The 25000-nt window shown below is 29.6% G+C and overlaps 1 long non-coding RNA gene across 1 annotated transcript in view; it reads right to left on the bottom strand.

Annotated features, from left to right (window-relative positions):
• Positions 1 to 224: 224 nt before the first annotated feature.
• LOC145293751 (uncharacterized) overlaps positions 225 to 25000 on the bottom strand; it is a 34031-nt gene continuing 9255 nt past the window's right edge. Inside the window, exons 3-4 of the long non-coding RNA XR_013869759.1 lie at positions 12863 to 13026; positions 225 to 742 (exon numbers count right to left, since the gene is read on the bottom strand). This is a non-coding gene — a long non-coding RNA (uncharacterized LOC145293751). The remainder of the gene's footprint in view (positions 743 to 12862; positions 13027 to 25000) is intronic.

Here is a 25000-nt window from a genome sequence, read left to right as displayed (position 1 = left end):
TTGAAGTTTTTCCAAGGGGTGGAGGCTTGTAAGTGTTTATTATACATTGGTATGCTGACTTTTTATTGCTTTTTTATTTGGTTTGTCCAGGGAGATTTTGACCTCGCTGTAGTCAGTCGCTATCTCTTTCTGCTAATATATATATATATATATATATATATATATATATATATATATATGTATATATATATATATATATACGGTACTTCCGCTAGTATATATATATTTATATATATATATATATATATATATATATATATATATATATAATAACAGGTTGACAAGAAAGTTCTTGCGGTTTTCAACTTCAATTTCGACTCAGACAAAATGTATTGATCGAAATCTGTGTCATCTTAATTTACACACGTTTGCCAACGCAAAACATTTATTTATTTCAGTGATATAATAATCTTGCGTTCTGGTAGCGTTTAAGTTTTTGACATCAATAAAGCGTTTTTGATATCGCTTAGGTTTTTTTGAAGCATTTTTTCACGCAGAATGTTGCCGAGATGCTTGAAAAAGTGTTAGTCGGTTGGCGAAAGCTCTGCAGCGTATGGCGGATGAAACAGAGTTTCGTAGCCCAATTCGTTCAAATCTGTAGGGGCTGTTAAGCAGCGTACGCTCAGGCATTGTCGTAGAGGAGAATTTAGCCTTTTCTTTTGAATAATACTGGGTGTTATCAAAGTTTCTGATGCATTTCATCCATTTGTTAAGAGATCTTCGCCCTCCGTAATGGTTTCACCTGCATTAAAAAAAATGTAATAGATGAGAATGATCGCAAACCACAAAATAGTCAGTATGACCTTCTTCCTGTGCAACTCAAGCGTCGAGAATTGTCGTAGAGTCTTGTCGGCGTCTAACTACTGAGTTGAGTGTCGCCGGCCATCGAAAAGAACCCACTCTTCATCGCAAGTCATAACAGGTCATTCTTGTGACGTAAAATAAAGAGAAGTAACATTTCATAACTGTTTTTTTGTTTATTTGTTTTTTTTTGGGGGGGGTCGTTTAATTCTCTCTTTACTTTTAGGTAGGTTTTCGACTGAGCTCCAAGCCATGTTTCAATCCTGTAAAACGTTCTCAACAAATATACTAACATAAGAAAGAAGTGGTCAGACACACAAATGCAACATATAACTGTTACCAAAGGCAAGATAAATCACCCTTACACCAAACTGATTTTTTTATGTGTGTTTTAACATCTTAAAGCATTTTTTTGTTGAAAACTATACGAGTGCCTACTCTGTTCAGTGGGACGCAAAAACATATGCTAAACGCACTGCACGAGGACACTTCATACTCGCTAAAAATCGAAAATTAAACATTAACATTTTCGCAGGATTGGTAACTTTTATTGGGTGTATTTCTACTAGTATTTTGTTTAGTTTTCAATTTTCGGCTAGTTATGAAATATCTTCATGCAATCTTATGGCGTCCATGATTTTGTTTTAATGGTTTGTTGGCCCCTCAAGAAAAGGAGGGTGAACCTGTAAATTCACCCTTGTCCGTTCGTCCGTTCGTCCGTTCGTCTGCATGCAATTTTCTCAATAACTACGCCTTGGAATTTTTTGAAATTTTGCACAAACATTAAACATGATATGAGTAAAAAAGTAAGAGAACGGATTTTCCGGGGAAAATCAGGTTGTTCCCCACCCCCAGAGGTGTTTTTGGGTGTAAAATGGCTAAAATTGACACTTTTGTGCTTATTCAAAAAAAAAAAAGTTATGCCTTGGATTTTTATAAATCTTTTTGAAAAGTTGTAACTAACTGATTTCTATATAATTTTGTTTGTCTATACTTCGCGATAACTCTTGGGTATGCCCAAAGGGCTATTTTGGGGCTAATTAAAACACTCCATTTTGGGGGATTATTTTACCATATTTGTCCAAAATTTTCTGTGCATGTCTATTTAGATGTTTTGCATGGTGCTGAACTCAAATTTAAATATGTTAAGGCCTTGGGCACTTTTGGGGCTAAATGGGGGAGGCAAATGATGGATTTAGTCATTTTTTTTTTTTTTTTTTTTGCATGGTACAAAACTCAAATTTACATATGTTAAGACCTAAAACTGCACCGTTTATTCATTTTCACTATGATTTGACGTCCTCTCGGAACTTTTGGGGATAAATGGGGAGGGATAACAAATGCTGAACTTAGTCATTTTTTATGCGTCGTTCACTGTGCACTCATAGGGGACCATGCATGCTTCACTTGTTTTTAACTAAAATCGTTTTAAACTATGTTAAAATACTAGTAAGATTATTTGGTGCATATTTTTACTGCATCCACTTTATATTTCGTGAACAAAGTCGGAATGCAAATATTTTCAATTATTTAGAAAAAGTGAAAGTAGCAAGACCCAAATTTAGAATCGATAGGTGTGTTCTTAGATATGTTAGTACCCTTCCAAAATGGCTCTTCAATTAGCTTAATGTTTACTTTGGGTGCAAATGAAAAACATTTCCCCTCCGCCTTTCTTTATATGATGACTTCTTTTACTGTATACTCGGGAACGGTGGTCAGGTGGTTAACAGCAAGAAATGACTGATGTTTTGAGTTCGAATCCGGAACTTTCCACAAAAAACACGTTCTACTTAGGATGTTCGCAACCCTCCCGTGGCCCCTCCCCTAAGCATCCGGTGTCTTTCTGGCTAGAAAAATATCGAAGAAACCAATAACAACAAAAGAATATTCAGATTCATACGATATGATAATTATGACCGCTTCGTTTCCGCATTTTACGCATATTAGTTATAATATCCTGCTATTTTTCCGACAGACTTTTTTTTTTAATTCTGAGATAAATTTTCAGCATCGAAACAATTAAAGGGTATCTATTCTGTCGAACTAGGCGAGGTAACCGGACCCGAATCGTAATGACCGACTGTTACCCCATCCCTCTGCGCCCAGCCTGCGGTCAAAACACCCCGTGTAGCTTTTATGTATTCAGCGAAAAGCGATGCACGTGGCCAAGCATAAAGAGAATATGTAAGTGTCCTCTTATTTAAATCTTCGCCACGGCTGACACATGGATAGATTAGGCTCGTGTATATTAAACACCTTCAATATTTATTCTGTTGTCTTCTAAAATGCGTATATTTGAAATATTCAGTAGTTGTTACACACACACGCACACACACACACACACACACATATATGTGTGTGTGTGTATATGTATATATGCATATATATATATATGTATATATATGATTATATATATGTATATATGTACATATGCATATATATATATGTATATATGTATATATATATATATATATATGTAGGTCATGTAATGTGCTATATATATTTATATATATTTGTATATATATATATATATATATATATATATATATATATATATATATATATATATATATATATATATATATATTGTATGTCAGGTCATGTCATATGCTACTGGTACCATGTAACCCAGTACTACCTGCCTCATGGTCGGATCACCGGCGACTAAACTGCTTCCCCCACCAGACTTGTTTGGTGAGGAGGGTTGCTAGTCTCCCTGAAGGATTAAAAACAAGACCTTTCAAAGGGCGAATGCACCCTTTTTAGGGGTCAACGGCCAACTAGCACCGTGTGTGTTTTTATGTGTGCTAGGGTGATGAGGGCTCCCGTAAGCCGTGGTAAAAGCTACCTTTCTAGGAGAAGCAATTTAAAAAACCATAAAGCGGGAGACCAGTACCCGCATTAAGCTGGTCTGCAGTTTAACTTGTTGCTGGCTATCTTGCTCTTGCTTGTTGCTGGATCTCAACATTTTGTACCGAGAGAGAGACTTAGCTGTCGTTCAAAGCTAAGACTCTGTAACATCTGTGTATAGATACTCCGTCAGGCATTTATCTATAAAAATGGTCCTGTGGCGATGGAAGTCATTTTTGGACTCATGGACTTTAATTGTCTGAGAGAGTGGCACTCGTCTGAAAAGACGTTCCAATCATCATATATATATATATATATATATATATATATATATATATATATATATATACTAGCAGTTCAGTTCTGCTTTGCTTGGCCCTATGTACTTTCATAACTTGTCTTACGTGCGAATATACTTTATGTAAGATTTCAAATGTTTAGACCAAAATTTGTCTGAGTAATTTTGTAGAGACCAAAGAGGTCATTTTTTTAAAAACTTTGCCATTAATTTTCCCCCCTTAACACTTATTTTAATCTAAAATCAAAATACAATGTTTTACCCATATCCAATTTACTTTCATCTAAAATTTCAAGTCTTTCGACCTAACATTGGCGGAGAAATGTGTTAGAATCTGCAAATCTTTCAATTTTGACCTTTTGGCAGCCAACTTTTCGCCCCAAAACTTATTAAAATGCTTTCCGCATGTCTGAATACCCGTAATGTATGAATTTCAAATATTTAGACACAAAATTGGTTGTATAGTTTACTAGACACCGTAAAGGTCAATTCTTTTTATCTTTGACCCCTTCGCAGCTCAAATTTTCGAGCGAAACCGATTTAAAAGCTTGCCCTAACCCTAACCCTTTATGCAAAATTTTCAATGTTTAGACCAAAAATTGGCTGAGTAATTTTGTAGAGACCGCTGAGATCAATTTTTTTTTTTTTTAAACTTCGATCATTTTTGATTCCTTAACCTTTATTTTGGGGGCTCAAATCAAATTAAAACGTTTACTCCATGTCTAAGTAACCTATATTTAAAAATTCAAGTGTTTAGACCAAAAACTGGCGAAGGAGTTTGATAGAGTTTTCAAAGATCGAATCGTTGAACTTTGACACCTTGACAGGCAAATTTCTGGCTAACAACCGATTAAAAATGTTTTTTTTGTCAAATCTTGTGTTTTTAAACCGAAAATTGACAGAGTTATTTTCGTACGGAAATGTAGACAGTCACAGACACACATACATTTTTACTTATATATATATATATATATATATATATATATATATATATATATATATATATATATATATATATGTATATATATATATATATATAAGAAGTATGGCGTAGTTTGCTAGAAGCATTGTTAGAGAATAAAAGGTATTTTAGAAGGTTACAGCAATGCACGAATGTTCAGTGGTTGTGAGAAGATAAATAAATAAATGAATAATAAATAATTCAATATTTTTATCCATTCGTTTATTTATTTATTATTTATTTATTATATATTTTTATAAATATATATTTATTCCTTTATTCATGTATTATTTATTTATTATATTTTTTTAAATATATATTTATTCATTTATCTACCTGAATTTTAACTGTGGGTGGTTTTTAATTCCAATGGTCCTTTCGGGTAATAACCAATCCTCAGCGCAGAAATAAATCCTCTCTCCAGGATGTAAATTGCAAAATGGCTGTTTTATTTAGATTTAAATCCATTTATATTTGGGTTTAACTCTAAATAAAACAGCCATTTTGCAATTCTGTTGCAATACTGTTCTATGTTTAAATTTTAATGATAATTGTTAGAAAAAAAAAACTATATTTTAAGTCAATAAAACAAGTCTAAATTTGTCAACATATGGTTTGCAGCTACGACTTTGCTGCTTTAGTTGTCTCCCCTAATTTTGACAATTCTGCTGCTTCGTTGGTCTTTCCTGTGGCCTTGTCAGGCCATTAATATAAAGAGAGATATACCATTTGGGGGGGGGGCATTTTTATCAGTTACAGATCTCAGCGACTTCTGATCAGAATAAAACAAATGAATTCTTGTTGAAAAGGTAAGGATATGACTTGTACAGTGGGCAATGTTACATGTGCCCTAAATGGCACACATTAAGGGGATAATATATCATCCAAAGTTTACTTGTAGAAATTTTTTACAGCAATAATACGTTTCAATCATAGTCATTTGTTTTCCTATTTTTGCATACGAATTACAAAATAACTGATATTTCCCCAACATCTCTGGCCTTGATGGAGAGGAGAATTAAACTTACTGGTATGGTTTCAAATGAGATGAAATAATAAGAGTATAAGGAAACTAATTTCAAAATATTTCTCATATTTCATCTTTAATTTTCACATACAAAGTAAATTTTCACAGTGTATCAGGTTTATTTGATGTTGAAAATATTCATAATCATAACCTATTTTCAAAAGAGGAGGAATATAACATTTGAGACACACACACACACACACACACATATATATGCATATATATATATATATATATATATATATATATATATATATATATATATATAATCTTAATTTTATTTGTTAATATTTGAATGTTTTATTTGCATATTTATTAACTATTTTTACCTGGATGATGTTTGTGCGCGTAAACTATATATATTTAATGAATATTTAGATAAAAAAATAAAATACAATAATAATAATAATAATAATAATAATAATAATAATGATAATAATAATAATAATAATAATAATAATAATAATAATAATAATAATGAAATGCATCCCCCTCCCCCCAAAATGGGGCAACGCAAATAAATGAAGGGCAGGTAACCTTCTCAACAGTGAAACAATTAAATACAACAAAATCGCCAATAAAAACAAATTAAACAAACAATATATATTTTATATAAATAAATATGTGCGCGTTGTGTGTGTGTGTGTGGGTGCGTGCGTACGTGCGCGCATGTGTGTGTGCGCGTGTGTGTGTGTGTGTGTGTGTGTGTGTGTGTGTGTGTGTGTAGTTTATCGTAGCAATATTAGTTTGTTATTGATAGTATTATTAGTATTCTTAAAAGTTACAACACAAATTGCGCCTATGCTATTCGCGGCTGCTAACATTGTTTAATATCAACCGAGAAGCGGCGTGGCTTGTCATAGCCATTGCCGTGCGAAGGGAACAATACGATTGGCTGATATAATCAGTCGTTGATTGGCTGGGAAATTAGTGACTCTATTAGATCAGAGTTTAACTGTAAGAAATCGAAAATGCCACCATTGTTAGGCGTTACCTACCGACTCTGACGGTTAGACTACTCAAGTTTTGTTTTCGCAACACTCTGTCGTCTGTATTCTCAGCGATCCTTTTTTTAAATGTCGACTACGAATAAACACACACACACACACACACACACACACACACACACACACACACACATATATATATGTACAGATTATAGAGATTAATAATTATAAATTATGAATCAGTTTCAACAGGAAAGCAAATTATAATTATTAATATTCAATAATTTATAATTATTAATCTTTATAATCAATATTAATATAGCTCTAGGAGAAATACACCTATTGAGCTTATTATATATCCACAGTGTTATGAAAAAATTGTTCTAAATTATTGACACATTAAAATAAACGTTACTCTTTAGTCTCCAGGTCTAATTCCCTCTAAAAAATTAAACACACACACACACACACACACACACACACACACACACACACACACACACACACATATATATATATATATATATATACACAGAGAGACAGACAGACAGACAAAGTAAGAGAGACACAGAACAGAGAGAGAGAGAGAGAGAGAGAGAGAGAGAGAGAGAGAGCGAGCTTAAAGAAGAAGTTTAATCCAAGCAAAACAAACTTAAAAGCAAATATAAGTATTGCTATTTCTATAGTAATCAAAACTAAATGAAAAGCTCAATGCATTCACGGGTGATAGTAGAGCTTAGATTAATAATCGTAAGAACAAAGCTGTTAAAGTATACAATTATTTATTCATTCGGCAGAATACTCCAAACGGTTCTGCTAGGTAATCCTTAATTTGCGGAGTTTCAAAGAATACTTATTCTGCTAAATTTTGTATACGCTTGATTGTTTTTTGTCTTATTATTGAAGTCTAAATCAAATATATACCTATGGATCTATATATGTACTATATGCGTGCTGTTATACATACATACATCATACATACATACATCTCTCTCTCTCTCTCTCTCTCTATATATATATATATATATATATATATATATATATATATATATATATTCCAATTGGCTATATACCTATGAACACCAAATTAATTTTTTCCTCAAAATATGTCTCTTATATATATATATAAATATATATATATATATATATATATATTTATATATATATATATATATATATATATATATATATGAGAGAGAGAGAGAGGGGGGGGAGAGAGAAATTCCAATTGGCTATATACCTCAATATATCTAATTGATTTTTTTCCTCAAAATATGTCTAGAAGTACACGTTGCATTAATTATTTCGCTATCTATATTTATTTTCTTATATGTGTTATATTTTAGGACTAAAAATCATGAAATTTTTATTTTCATCTGATGCAGTAACAAGCAAATGCATAGAAATGCTAATATCTTGCATTCTGATCTCATCATTTTGTTAACAGTTTTTCCTCTGATGAGAAGCATTAGGCTCTTTGAAACGCCTTGAATTAAGGGTTACCTAACACACCAGTTTGGAGTATTCTGCCGAATAATAAAAACTAATTGTGAACTTCTATTTTACAGCTACAGTATTACTATTTTATACATATATATATGTATACTACTATATATATATATATATATACGTGTGTGTGTGTGTGTGTGTGTGTGTGTGTGTGTGTGTGTGTGTGTGTGTGTGTGTGTGTGTTTTCAGTTTATGGACCACTTCGGTATTGAGCAATCTTGTATTAACCGCTTTATGTTACCTTACCTTTGAAAAATAGCAATCTCATATATATATATATATATATATATATATATATATATATATATATATATTAAAAATTAAAAAGCCGTTTCATAAGAAGGAGCACAACAAAGCCAACAAATTATACGATCGTTTCGGAAACGACGTTTTTTTATTGTGACAGACATTGAGTCAAGGACAATAATTTTTAGCATATAGGTTTTTTGAAAACAAAGTCTCCTCATCAGCAAAATATTGTTTTTTTTTTTAAACACCCTTTAAATATATATATATATATATATATATATATATATATATATATATATATATAATATTATATACATATATAATATATATATATTATGTATATATATATATATATATGTATATATATATATATATATATATTATGTATATATATATATGTATATATATATATATATTATGTACATATATGGATGTGTGTGTGTGTGTGTTGACATATGTTTCTTTATTCATACCATTTATTCAATCTTTGAACCTCGATGAACCTACAGAATATATAACAAATAAATGACAAAAATATATGTTACAAATTTCAAAATTTCTGCCATCTCACCATTTATTCCTGTAAGTATGTTTGACACGCACAATTCCTGACAGCACTTGTTTCGTATCGCAAAATCAATCATTTCATTATTATATCTATATTTTCTTTACATTAATATTTTCTTTTAAAATTGATAGTGACATTTCTTCTCATGAGATAAGAACAAAAGGAATTATTCAATTGATATAATAATTAAATGATTGATTGTGCGTTACGAAACAGATAATATCAAAAATTGAGTATGTCAAATTTACTTACAGAAATAAATGGTAAGATGGCTAACATCTTGAAATTTGGAATATACAAGTTTGTCATTTATTGTCGTCATATATATATATATATATATATATATATATATATATATGTATATGTGTGTGTGTGTTTGCATATGTAATTTATTTACTTTTAGTGTCGATGTAAAAAATGTTATATATATATATATATATATATATATATATATATATATATATATGGCGAGAGCTGCCGACTGTCAATGCGACGGTTGTAGGTTCAATCCACGGCTGGGGAAAGGTGTTTGTCTAGCCGCACTGATGAGGTGTTATACAACGAAACAGTACTTTATGTGGATGACAATATATATATAAATATATATATATATATATATATATATATATATATATATATATATATATATATATATATATATACGCGTGTGTGTATGTTTCTATTTAGTGTGGGTGGGTGTGCGCGTTTTTAGCCGAAAAACGTACATTTACCACTTGCTACTCAGAGTGACTGGATTCTGTACAAGAGCGAAGATTTAATGAGTGATGTATTTCCGTACACGTCATTAATTTTTATTTGTAAGCATTTACCTGAAAGAAGTATGCATAATAGCTTTTAACAATAACAGTACCTTAACTAAAAATGTCACTTCAAAAGTACGTTTATCTGGTCTCTATTTATGTAACGGGCAGAGTATAGTATAAGCCTAATATGGGTCTCGGAAAAAATGTATTGAAGAATGTTCTGGAGATCTCTTATGACCTTCGTATGCTATGAAGTCATGTGAGCTGAAAAATGACGTTTATCGATGAGGTAGGTGTATCAAAATTTTTGTAGGAATTTTTGATACCCCTAACACGAAACTGCGAATAAAATATTAAAAACAAACTCGTAATTTCTCTTTTAAAAGTGGGTTGTTTATTTTCTTTATGGATTATACTTTCAAAATAAACTATAAAAGTTGTTTTAAACGTAATAGAAATATATATATATATTTTAAATACAGTAATTAAATTAATTGAATTTTACGAGCTCAGTATTTGTCAATTTTTAAACTTTAAAAATCTATCTAAATTTTTCTATTGATTCAATTTTTACGATATTTCCAGGGTCAATGTGAAATATCATGCTCTTTCCAATAAACTGAATATAATATTTTAGACAAACGTTTTTTTTTTAATTCACGCCCCCACCCATTTCAAATGTCTATTAAAAAGTAAATAATTAATTTACTCACCAAAGTGTTATATATCACAAATTGAAGATAAAAGATCAATAAATAATATATTCAAATTTAAAACAAAAAAAGATAGTGTTTTTTAGAAATTTACCTGTAAAGTCCGAAGTTTAAAACCTTTTTATTTTTTAAAGCACGTTGTTTGTTTTTTTCTTTTATTTTTGTTTTAAATGAAACCTTGGTCATTGCTGCTTTAATTGAAAAAGAATTAGGGCTTGAATTACATTTTTCGAGGAGTTATAAGCTTGGAAAGACGGGGTAGAATTATTCAATATTTTTCACGAAATTTCTGATACACCTATCGATGAGGCCTTTTTATCTGTGCCTAAACCTAATCGTAGATTCCATAGACACAGTTTCTTTCTTAGAAATGCACACCTGTGAAACTCTTTTCCTTTTGCCTGCTTTCCAGCTGACTATAATATGGTCGTCTTCAAGTCCAACGTAAACAAATTCTTGATAAGCCGTTCCTCTTAAGTAATCGAATTTACCAAATGTCCACTACTAACAATTATTACGACATTGTCCCATTGACCACTGTACGCTTATTAACCTTTATCCTCGAGTGGCCTCCGGGCCTTGATAAATGGCGACCTCTTTGTAAAAAAAAACAAGATCTGTCGATTAGTCAGATTGTCGGTAATGAATAAAACGATTTTACAAAAATCACCAGAAAAATTTAAAAATTGCATTAAAAAAGTGAAAAATAAGGTACTTGATGATTTGTACTGAAACTCATTCAATATTTAAAAAAGAATCCAAAATAGAAAGGTGTCGTGTTTATGCGTTAAAAGCAATTAAATATTTCGTTGTTTCATGGATTTTAAGGACTAAAATACGTTCACTATTTATTCATAAATTACATTTATAAAGAAGAAAAGAACGGGGACAGGATTCGATTTTTAGCAAAACTCTACTTTATTAAAAAAAAAACATCCTTAAAAAATTATGCATGTTGGTTGGTTGGTTGGTTGTTTTTTGTTTTACGGCATATCAACCCTTTTCGGGTTATTTAATGCAGAATCCAAAGATTTTGAAGAAAAATTTTTTTAATAGAATATATTTGTTGTTTTCACGTCGGTTTCTATTTAACCCATAGTTGGGACCCTAACAGGTACTACCACTCCGGGTTAGAGTGGACCTGGGAGCAATGGTAATTAAAGGGTGGCTCCACACTCCCCAAAGCCCACAAGCTGGGGCCTCACCACTGGATATAGTTTAAGGTCATATCGAGGACCCCCATTGAGGGACTTTTACCCTCTGCAGGGAGGCAGTCGGCGTATTCTAATACCCCACCGACAGGGCCCTTAAAAAAATATGCGTGTAAAATTACATGTTTGAAGCAGTAGATAATCAAAACTTGCAAAATATGAAATTTCGGCAATAAAAAATCGACTTAAAATTGAACTTTGAATATTTTTTTAAATTAATACGAACAAGAAAAATTTAAAAAAAAAATCAAAACGAACTTTTTTTTTAAAATCAAAACGAACAATATTTATTTTTAACTTAAAACAAATAAGAATACTGTTCAAGTAAACTATTTGATTATTTTACTTTGTGCAATTTGAATATACGTTATTTGAACATATGTTCAAACTATGGAGAAGATGAGACAGTTGATCTCTTAATTCAGTCATTATAATATTTAAGTTATTGTTTGGGTTTAAACAATTTGGAGAAGAACAATTTATTTTTCTTGGAAAATATCCGACAATTGTTGATAGAAAATCAATGTTTAATTTGGAAAAATTAAAGAGATTTATTCTTTGTTGAAAGAGCCAAGAATTAGAAAAAAAATTGTGACAGAAAAATCATTATTTGAAGTTATTATTTGGGCTTTCTACAAATAATAACCATTTTATTAAAAAAAATATTGTGACAAAGGTTATATTTGGAGACAACAAAATCCAAATGTATTTTCTATTCATTAATAATTTCGGAAAATATTCCGAATATTTTTTTTTGGTCATAATTTCACGTATACAGCTCAGAAATTATTATTTTTTTACTAAAGCAAATGGGAAATTATTATTATTATTATTATTATTATATTTATATAATAATATAAATGTCCGGGTGCAAATATTTATTTATTACCTGTGAAAAAAAAAACAAAACGAAAAACAAACAAGAAGAAAAGAAAAGAAAGAAACAAATAAAACACCGATTTACCAAAGATTTTAAGTGACTCTTAGAATAAAGAACCGTTTTCTTGAATTTGTCCTCTGTCATGTAAGATTTCCGCATAAAAAGGAATGAGCTGTTTCATTGAACTTTTTTCTCCGGGCGTGCAACATTTCCAATAAAAAAGAATTCCTTTCCAAAATATGTATCGTCTGCCAATGAGAATTTTGGAGAAAATTTTATGAAAACACACACACACACACACACACACACACACACACACACACACACACACACACACACACACACACACACACACACACACACACGTATAAGACAATTGACTTTAGAAAAATTATAAACTATTGTAAAGTTTCAACTATGAGTATTATTTCACCTTTTTTTCTTTTACAACCATTTTAATAAATTTCTATTTTTTTCATGCGCAAGCTATTTTGTCATGTATCCTATATTCATCGATAATATCGGAAAAATATTTCGAATATTTTATATTTTAAACAGAGAGGCTAAATATTTAAAAGTGTCGTTGAATAAAAATTTGTTTTTCTAAAAGACAAATGATTAAAAAGGGAAAAATAAGATACACGTCGAAGTAACTCTTTTAATTAACTACCGTTTCTTTAATTTGATCTCAGTTTTGCAAGATTTCTAAAAAAAAAAGAGAATTTACTGTTTCATTTAATTTTGAAAAATTAAAAATTATTGTAAAACTTCAACTATGGGTATTATGTTACCTTTTTTTTCTTTTTAAAAATGGCATATGGACAAGTATGAATTGTCAATCTTTTTATTTTTTTTAATAAATTTCAAATTCTTTGATGTATAAGGTAGTTTTCCATTTATTTATTTATTTCAAAATTATTACAGCAAAAAGATTGGTTGTTGGTTGTTTTTGTTTTACGGCATATCAGCTCTTTTTACGTTATTTAATGGCGGATCAAGTTATGTTAAAGAATTTGTTTTATTTTAATAAAATATGTTTGTTTTTTTCAAGTCGGTTTCTATTCAACCCATAGTTGGGACCCTAACAGGTACTACTACTTTTGGTCAGAACAGTACATAGGGCCCGAATAAAGCCGGGCGGAACTGCGAGTATATATATATATATATATATATATATATATATATATATATATATATATATATATATATATATATATGTGCGTGTGCGTGTGTGTGTGTGGGGGGGGGTGTAAATTTGCAATGTAAAAACGGAGAAACAAAGTCAAATCTCTTTTATTCACTATATTTTCCTATCAATTCTTCTTTTTACCTGTGTCTTTAAATGCGGAAAAATCTTATATCTATTGGTTATAGGCCCTATTTTATAATGGATTTCATTCGTCCATTTCTGTATTAACTCCGACAGTTAATAAACAGAGAGAGAGAGAGAGAGAGAGAGAGAGAGAGAGAGAGAGAGAGAGAGAGAGAGAGAGAGAGAGAGAGAGACCAACAGAGAGGTATAAATGCAGTTTAACTCATGTCCCACTAATGGGATGTTCAAAAACTCTACATTTACATTTAAAAGTTTCACTTAATTCGGTCGCTAATGGTTAGTTGGTTATTTTTGTTTTACGGCATATCAACCCTTTTCAGGTTATTTAATGCCGAATCCAAAGATTTTGAAGAACAATTTTTTAATAGAATATATTTGTTGTTTTCAAGTCCGTTTCTATTTAACCCATAATTGGGACCCTAACAGGTGCAACCACTGCGGGTCAGAGTTCACTTGGGAGCAATGGCAATTAAAGGGTTGTTCAACACTCCTCCAAAACCCGCAAGCTGTGGTCTCACTATCTGATATAGTTTAAGGTCATATCCAGGACGATACAGCAAAAAGAGCATACAGACGAACCTGTCTTATTGTAAGAAAGTAATATTTTTTCTCAAAATCAGAACAAACGAATTTTTATTTTTACTCAAAACCAACAATGAATAATTTTTTAAAACGAAATGATAAATGAGTTTATCTGAAAAAAAAAACAGATTATAACTTAACAAAAATAAAAACAGATTAAATTCAAACAAGAAATTCAAACAAATTTTCTAGTACAGAAATATTAAAAGATTAAATTCAAACAAAGATATTAAAAGATTAAATTAAAAAATAAATATATTAAATATTAAAAGATTAAATTAAAAAAAATATAATAAATATTAAAATATTAAATTCAAAAATAAATATATTAAATATTAAAATATTAAATTCAACAATAAATATATTAAATATTAAAAGATTAAATTCAAAATTAAATATATTAAATATAAAAAGATTAAATTCAAAAATAAATATATTAAATATTAAAAGATTAAATTCAAAAATAAATATATTAAATATTAAAAAATTAAATTCAAAAATAAATATAGTAAATATTAAAAAATTAAATTCAAAAATAAATATAGTAAATATTAAAAGATGTAATTCAAAAATACATATATTAAATATTAAAAGATTAAATTAAAAATTAAATATAATTAATATTAAAAGATTAAATTCAAAAATAACTATATTAAATATTAAAAGATTAAATTCAAAAATAAATATGTTAAATACTAAAAGATTAAATTCAAAAATAAATACATTAAATATTAAAGGATTAAATTCGAAAATAAATATAGTAAATATTAAAAGATTAAATTCAAAAATGAAAATAATAAATATTAAAAGATTAAATTAAAAAATAAATATATTAAATATTAAAAGATTAAATACAAAAATAAATATAGTAAATATAAAAGATTACATTCAAAAATAAATATATTAAATATTATAAGATTAAATTCAAAAATATATATAATAAATATTAAAAGATTAAATTAAAAAATAAATATATTAACTATTAAAAGATTTAATTCAAAAATAAATATATTAAATATTAAAAGATTAAATTCAAAAATAAATATAATAAATATTAAAAGATTAAATTCAAAAATAAATATATTAAATATTAAAAGATTAAATTCAAACAAAGTAATTTAAAAGATTAAATTCAAAAAAAGTAATTCAAACAAATGTTCTAGTACGGAAATATTTCAAACATTAAATATTAAAATATTACAAAATTCGGGTTTGTTTTACAATTCACATAGGTTCAAATAGTTAAATAACAAATATCTAACAATGTTTATTTTAAATGCAGGTATCAAAATATTAATGAAATACGTATTATTATTATTAGCGTCCAAAATTGTTGCAAATTCTGAAAAATAACTAAAATACTTATAGAAATCCATCCAATAATTGCAACGCTGACACTTCCTGACATTTATTGCGTAGATTTATATTAGTATTTTGTTCGAATAAAATAAAATACGTATCAAGTGCGCTTGAAAGCCAAATCACAACGTAATATTAGGAAGATAAATAAATATTTTACTTGTAATAATTTAATGTAATAATGTAATAATTTTATAACATAAATATATGTCGGAGCTAAACTCCATCTTCAGTGTCTTATTTTCTTTCCTTTTCTTGCCATGTTGTAAAGTATTTTCCTAACATTACGCTGTTATTTGCCTCTCAATGAAGTGTATTTTATTTTATTCAAATAAAATCAACGTTTCTATATGGAACTCACACCCTTGGCGTTATTCTCACGTTATCTACGTACTGTTCTAACATTTCTAAATACAAGCGCTGTTATACAGCGCGCTGCTCTTTACAAACAGACTTTTCTTTCCTAACTTACAACATGGCAAAGACGAAGAAAAGAAAAAAAAAGCAAAGAAAACAACAAGGTGAAGTTTAGCTCCGAAATATATTTATGTTATACATTTCAAACTAGTAAAATATTTGTTTATTTTCCTAGCATTACATTGTGATTTGGTTTTCAAGCGCACTTGATGCGTATTTAATTTTATTAAAATTAAATCGTTTCTATATGGAACTCACATCCTCGGCAGTATTTTGTTGAATTTTTCATTTTTTTTTTTTTTCGAATTTTAAACCATGTTGACGCTTCGAAAACAGCGTGGTTTCTTTTCACTTTGCCTGTTTAATTTAGCAGGGTTTTTTTTTTTTTTTTTTTTTTACCTAATTAAAACTTTAGATTTGGTTAAAACACACAGAAGTTTTCCAGGTAGGTAGAGGAGTAGCTTATCTTGTTTTTGTTAACATCCATTTGTTATATATTTAAATTATTGACTTTTTTTTTCGTTTGTTGTCTTTTTCTGCTAAATCTCCAAAACAGTTTTGTCATGAGACGTTATCTACTTCCGGTTGTTTCGTGGGACATGTTACCAGATCTATAGAACCAGATTCCATGACGTCACTAGGTTAGATGACTTTATTTCTTAGGCCATCTTAATATTACAGAGGGTCGTGGCCATCCGCATGTTGCAATTCTCATTCGTTATACGACTCTAAATTGTCTTAGTCATACTTGAGCAAAGTGTTCGCTTCTATCAAACCCCCTACTCTCTCTCTCTCTCTCTCTCTCTCTCTCTCTCTCTCTCTCTCTCTCTTTATAAACCCATTTTTCTGTTTAATTTTTTTTTTTGTTTCAAATTGATTAAGATCTTTCCGTAGTTAACGGACCATGGTGAGTTTTCTTAAATAGAAATTCCAAGTTAAATTCAATTTGACGATATATTTGTGCGTATTAAATCGCTAGGTGAAAATATGGAATAGTTAACCTCCCCTCCCCATGTTAAGAATGACTTTCTAAATAATAATGTTATTATTTTAGCACAGCCCGTAAACTGTACAACTACTAAATACCTCTGACCGTCTTGGGTATGGCACGAATTAATGGTAAAACCCCAAATTGGAAGTTTTGGAGAACCGAGTCATCTTTTATTTATCTGATAATTAGATTCTATTTAGGCCTTATCAATGGGTTAAAAAAACTATCGTTGACAGATTAGCCTTATATATATATATATATATATATATATATATATATATATATATATATATATATTAATTATACATGTATTTTAAGTTATTCTAGACTCTTGAAAATTCAGTATATTATTGATATACACCTAGGCAAATATGCATTTGTACGTTAAACTACGTTAATTTTTTAAGTTATAATATCAATCTCTCCTTACCTCATAAATCAGATGGTAGCAAATTATGTATTGTCTATATATATATATATATATATATATATATATATATATATATATATATATATATAGTAGAAATGGTAATTAATAAAAACTGAAGAAAGTGCTCAATACTGTTGTAGAGCAAATATGCGTTTTATTTTTTATTACCGTATCTTTCTGTTAAGTTACATTATTGTTTCAGCTACCCGGCCCTTTTTTTTTGGCCATCTGTGGCTTCCTCAGAAAGATACGGTAATAAAAAATAAAACGTATATATATATAGTGTGTGTGTATATAAAGGTTGTATGTGTGTTTATATTTATTATTTATTACATATTATATGTATCTATAATATACATGGAACTGTAGTTCTATTCGAAGTAATCACCTTTGGCTGCAGTGCACTTATTGTACCGATACGACAACATCTTGAAGACCCCATGGAAGTACTTTTGTGTGAGCGTGTTAATGACTTCTGTCATGGCTTCTTTTATCAGCTCAAGTGTCTTATAACGACAGCGTCTAAAGTTTTCTTGGACATAGGGAATAACCAAAAGTCACAGTGAGCAAGAACTATAGAAATAGTGGGGAACTGTCTTCATGCCTATCTTCGTCAAATAGCCTGTGACAAGTATGGAGTTGTTGACTGAACCCTTGAGACAAATTAGCGTAAATCTTCCACATCTTCAGTTCCCTGCGACAAATTGTCTATACAGTTTCCAGCTTGACATCAAACTGTGCACTTATTGTTTCCATATATACAAGACGACCCTTATCCATGAAATTCTTTATTTGACCAATCAATTTTGGATTTCTGACTTTCATACTCCTCCCAAACATCTCGTCATCCCTCACAGACTCCGTGTCTTTCTTTAATCTGTTATGCTACTAAAAACTGATGCTCGATTCATGCAAGATGGTCCAAAAGCAATCTGAAGTATTCCACATATATCTGTGGCATTTTTTCCACGTTTAAAACATAACTTTATTGCATCTCGTTCCTCTAAAGCGTCCTCACGTTCAGATAGTATTTTTTAAATTCCCCAGCTGTAACAATCAGGCTTTAGTAGGGTGTATTCTAATTGCTGCTGTAGCGATTCATTTGAACCTGAAATCATAAAAATGAGTAAGTCATCTTATAAGCAGTATAGCAAAAACATACTGAATTTTCAAGAGTCTATGACAATTTTGTCTGTGCAAAAATGTCTGGAAACTTATTGAAGGCACCTAGTATATGATTATTTTTCCTTTCTTTTCTGGTCCATATCCGTTCAGTTTCCGAAGGGTTCAGATTATCGTACTAGGTATACTGACAAACTGTGTATTTGTTTTTGGTTTTTAAGTGAATGTTTGTACCAGAACGGTTAAAAAAAAATCCTGGATAGAACAGTTTCGTACAAATTTTATTTACCCTTGCGAAAATATATACAAAAAAAAAAAAGATATGATAACAGACTGTATATTATTCAGACTGCTGTTCTCATCTTGAGTGTTATTTTCAGAACATTTCGGCCGATATAACCTCCGATCTTATGATCAAACCCGTGGCGTAACGATTAAAGTACTGGAGTAAAATGTTTAGTTCTCTTTTACTGCAAGAACTTAGGCACCAGGGTCGGAAAGTGGGGTTGAGAAGTAAGCACCCCCGAGGAGGAGCACTCTGATCTGAAAAAAAAAAGTGCATGGGAAGCCCCACCGACATTCCCCCGTTGAGGGATCGACAGCCGAGTAGCAATAAACTAACCCCGTCTCAAAGAGAGAAAGCAAGGATTGGGAGGGTGGGCCTCCTAGAACTGCACAGATCTTAAATCCCCGCAAAATCAACAGGTACAAGATCATTACAGGAACGGTCTAATGTCTGTTGATTTTAGGGGGTCGCGGATAAAAATCCCTAGCTGTTTAGGTTAAATTCAGTTCTAAATAAAACCCTCACTCCCCATTTAGGATGATACTAAGAATAGAATAACGTATTTATCCGCTGTGGATTAAATATAATTTGGTCGATTTCAAATGCTGTACAGATTTCCGAGTTCGACAGATGGATTCCCGAGTTCGATAAGATACACGTGAAAGAAGGCTGGAGGTTACATCGGCTGAAACTCTGTAAATTAATAATCAAGATCTGAAGAGTAGTCCTGATAATCAATATTATGCAATACAATACACCTTATGTCTAGTATCCGCATTCTTATTACATTACAAGTATTCTTTTAGAACTATGTATATTAATGGCCGACAAAGTAAATTTATTTTTACAGAAAAGAATACCAAATTATAATTAATTTTTTTTTAAATAACAAATAATAACAAACTTCAAACATATAAATGCGTGCTTGGTTTGTTTATACAAAAAATATAGACATGTTTAAATCATTGCTCTATTTATTTTTTATTCGTTGACGTGTGGAATACAGACGTCTTTTAAAAAACTATTATTTCTAAAGTAACAAAATTTTCGACCGACAATACGGTTTACTACAGTAAATGACCATACAGACGGTCGGGTTTCAATCCTGGCTTGAGGTAGTTGCCTGTTTAGCTGTACTGATGAGCTGTGAAACAGCGAAACGGTACTGTATGTGGATGACTATATATATATATATATATATATATATGTGTGTGTGTGTGTGTGTGTGTGTGTGTGTGCATATATATATGTGTGTGTGTGTGTGCATATATATATATATATATATATATATATATATATATATATATATATATATATATATATATATATATTAGTCATTCGACGATTCCAATATTTTTCCGATTCGGATACAGATTCCGTGCTAAATTCCCGATTTCGATACAATTACCGATTCCGATTCCGATTCTTTATAAATCCGTAATTATTTAACAATAAGATTGTTATTTTCCCCGATTTTCGAAAAAAAAAACCACATGTTTAATATGCAGATATTTTCCTAAACGTCAAATTGCACTTATGGAGAGTGAACTACCGATTTTAGTTTTACTGGTAATTTAAAATTAATACATATATTAATTATTTTATAAATATATTTTTTATGTTATTATTATCACCAGCAATGGAAGATTCTACTTTAAACAAAATCAAAAAAAAAAGAAGACAATTAAAAGAATCGTTTTAGCATCAGAAAATAGGCATCAATTTTTCTGATTCGAATACCGATTCCGATACCCCAAATCTTCCGATTTTTCCGATTCCCAATTCCAGTTAATCATCCTAACACTATAAATATATATATATATATATATATATATATATATATATATATATATATATATAGTGACCCACTTAAAAGTAAGCCAGAAAATGTAATAGAGAGGAGAAACATTATTGTATTATTTAAATTACCTGTAGCATTGGTTATACTACCTGCAGTGTTGTTGTTGTTGTTGTTGTTGTTATTGTTGTTATTATTATTATTATCATTATTATTATTATTATTATTATTATTATTATTAAAGTTGCTGGATGTGCGCCCCGTTGACATCTATGCATTTCTAGGCACGTTTAACAACGTTTGCAGATACTACCCTAACCCTAACCCTAACCCTAATCTGTAGATCTTTTCTGGTGATTCTCCTGATACCGTTTGTAATGTTCTCCTTTAGTTGATCTAGACCAGGGATTCTCAACCGGGGTCCACATTGAACCTAGGGGTCCATGGAATATTTCTGGGGGTCCACAGGCAAAACATAACAAAACATATTATCATTATTATCATAATTATTATAGTTGTTGTAGAATACTTTATTTGCATTAAATTAGTTTTCATTTAAAAATAAAGCTTAATTACATAATATTTCTTTGATTATTAAAACCTCAAAATTTATATTAGTGAAAAATAGAAGATTGTTTTATAACCAATAGTTATGAAGGGGTCCACCAAGATAAAAAGAAGGGAAAAGGGGTCATTGAGTAAAAAAAAAGGTTGAGAACCACTGGCCTAGACTGTGAGGATTATTTTGTTTTAAAGTACCCTAAAGATAAAAATCACATGATGACAAGTTTGGGCAACATGATGGCCATAAACCTTTGCTTATTGTTCTCTCTTTCGTAAACATGTCATGAACTCGTGTCAGTGATCTGTAAGACGCGTGGCATGTAGCGCCATCTTTTTGGAAAAAGAATTGCATTTTGTCTTATGGTGTCAGTTGGTCGATAAGAGAAAGATTAGAGAGATCAGGCTACTTTTAAGTGGGCCGCTTAAGCTAAATAAATTGATTAAAGAAAGATTAGAGAGATTGGACTACTTTTAACTGTACTATTTTCACCAAGTTTCCTTATTTATAATTCACAACAACTACTGAATACACACCAATTCGGACTTCATATAAACTGATAACGACATCGAAATGTGTGTGTCTCTCTCTAACAAAAACAATCAGTCTTTTAGAATAAGTTGTAACGAAAGTCATACAATAAAAATATATATACGTAGGATTATAAGAAGGCTATAACAATGCAGGGAACCGGCTGTTATATTGATGTGACGTATGAACAAAAATAACCAAACTTTAGAATGCCTTATTTGTTTTTTTTTGTTTTTTTTTAAATTTCGAATATCCATTTATTTTTTTCAAGATAATCACAATACAAATCAGTAAATATAAATTTGTTGTTCGATATAACCAAGATGGTAGATGTCTAAATATTTTGAGAACGCCATCTCTTTTTCAAAAGAAAATGAACCAAACAAATATGTAACATTATACGGTTTTTATAAAATTTCAAATCAAAGTTTAGTTTAGTTTTTATACACATTTTGTCAACCGAATGTATTTAACTGTCCGCTCGGTTTTACGCAGAACATGACATCAATCGCTGGGATATGCCGAATGTCGCCGAGCAAATTTGTTAAACTGTACGAATCAGTAATTGCCAACGTTCATCGGTTACAAATTAATATTTAAAATAAAAACAAAAAATGGAAAAGCAAAAGAATATATATATATATATATATATATATATATATATATATATATATATATATATATATATAACAACCTATAATAAGTATTAATTTTATTTCTCGCGTGATTAAAAACTTACTGGGGGAGAAGGGGGTAGGGTTAGGATTTAGGATTACGGTTTAGAGTAAAGGGTTAGGGTTAGGGTTAGGGTAATTGATAGTTCCTTCAATCAGTAACGGTAGAAAATGGCAACAATTAGAATTTTGTCCAGCATGATCAAATCGGTTGCAGTGTGATGCTCCATGGTTTTAATTTTAAAACTATTTTATATGCATCTTTTTTTTGTTGTTGCCAAAATTCATCCAAAAGTGGGTCACTTTATTTAAAAAAAACATTTATTAGAGAACGATTAGAAAGATTGGTCTACTTTTAAGTGGGACATCCCTTTTATATATAGTAAAATTGGCATTTTTCAAACGAAATTGAATTTTAACATTTAACCGATTAAAAAATCTTAATTTTAAAATATAATCCTAAAATTATATATATATATATATATATATATATATATATATATATATATATATATATATATATATATATAACTACTTACTAATATTTACTCCCATAAATTAATATACGAAAGTATATATTTATGCGTAAACTTTAAGTATTTATATATATTATTTCTTAATTTGACTTCATTTTTTTGAGATGAGCATTATATATATTAATTTATTTTTATTTCGGACTACTAGTCTCATCTTTATTAGTTGTTGTTTTTCACCTTTTATTGGTTTGTTTATTCACAACGTTTCGGCCAACTAATTACCACCTGACGAAGGCCAGAGGAATTAGTTGGCCGAAACGTTGTGAATAAACAAACCAATAAAAGATGAAAAACATCAACTAATAAAGATGAGACTAGTAGTCCGAAATAAAAATAAATTAATATTTAAGTATTTACTTCAAAAGTGCTCAATACGTAGGTAGAGCTAGTTACTAAGTTATAACATGTATATGGCGATTAAGCTACACTGAGTCCTAGAGTGGATGAAACGCGGAATATTCAGTGTAGAATAATCGCCATATATATTTTATAAATTGCTATATATATGTATATATATATATATATATTATTCCTTATTGGAATTTTTTATTTTTTTAGATGAGCATTGTATGTTAATTTTATTTTATTTCGGACTACTAGTCTCATCTTATCTTTTCGGGGCCCGTGGCGCAGTTGATAGAGACGTTGAATCTCTACGGTTCCAGATAAACATTGTCTGAAGATAGCGGTTTCAATCCCACCCAAAGCGTGCCAGATTGGTCAAAATGTGGTGAGACGACAACAACTACGGATGACAGTGATGGCTGAGAATGCAGTTAGGAGATTCGAAGTTCCTATCCGTCGCGGTTACCACCTGACGAAGGCCAGAGGAAGTTGGCCGAAACGTTGTGCACCAAATAAAAAAAAAAAAAGATAAGATGAGACTAGTAGTCCGAAATAAAATAAAATTAACATATATGTATATATATATATATATATATATATATATATATTTATATATATATATATATATATATATGTATATATATATATATATATATATATATATATGTATATATATAATTTTAGGATTATATTTTAAATTAAGATTTTTTTTATATAGGAATGCATTATAATTTTTTTAGATTATAAAATTTATGATATAATAAATTATTATAATTCTTATAACCAAGCCTACAAAAATATAATAATTACGAGTTTCATTAATGTCAAGAAAGTTCAAATCTATTGAATTATTATCAGGAAAGTTCTCCCATTATATAACATATAAAACATTGAACTTATTTGTATCCAGGTTATTTAATATATGCTGTGGATTCATAGGATTTCATTTACATATTAATAGGCGATACAAATGTATTTATAAGAAATACATTTGTATCTCCTATTAATATGTAAATAGTGTTTATTTTTTAACTTAATTTTAAAAATAAATCCCCTGCGGTTCGAATTTCGTGTCCTGGTACATCTACTTGATCTAGCCACAACGAGCAGTTTACAAAAGAAAGTACTTCCGGTTGTCATCCAATTTATATTTATATTTACAAAAAAAAAAAAAGAAAGAAAGAAAGAAAGAAAAATATGTATGACGTACGTATCAGTGAGGAAACGAAAATTTAGCATATTCTAAAAACATACAT

Source organism: Euprymna scolopes, chromosome 15 (assembly GCF_053919585.1).
Source record: "Euprymna scolopes isolate OS-2025 chromosome 15, ASM5391958v1, whole genome shotgun sequence".
Lineage (NCBI taxonomy): Eukaryota > Metazoa > Mollusca > Cephalopoda > Sepiida > Sepiolidae > Euprymna > Euprymna scolopes.
This window is presented reverse-complemented; position numbering and strand designations above follow the sequence as displayed.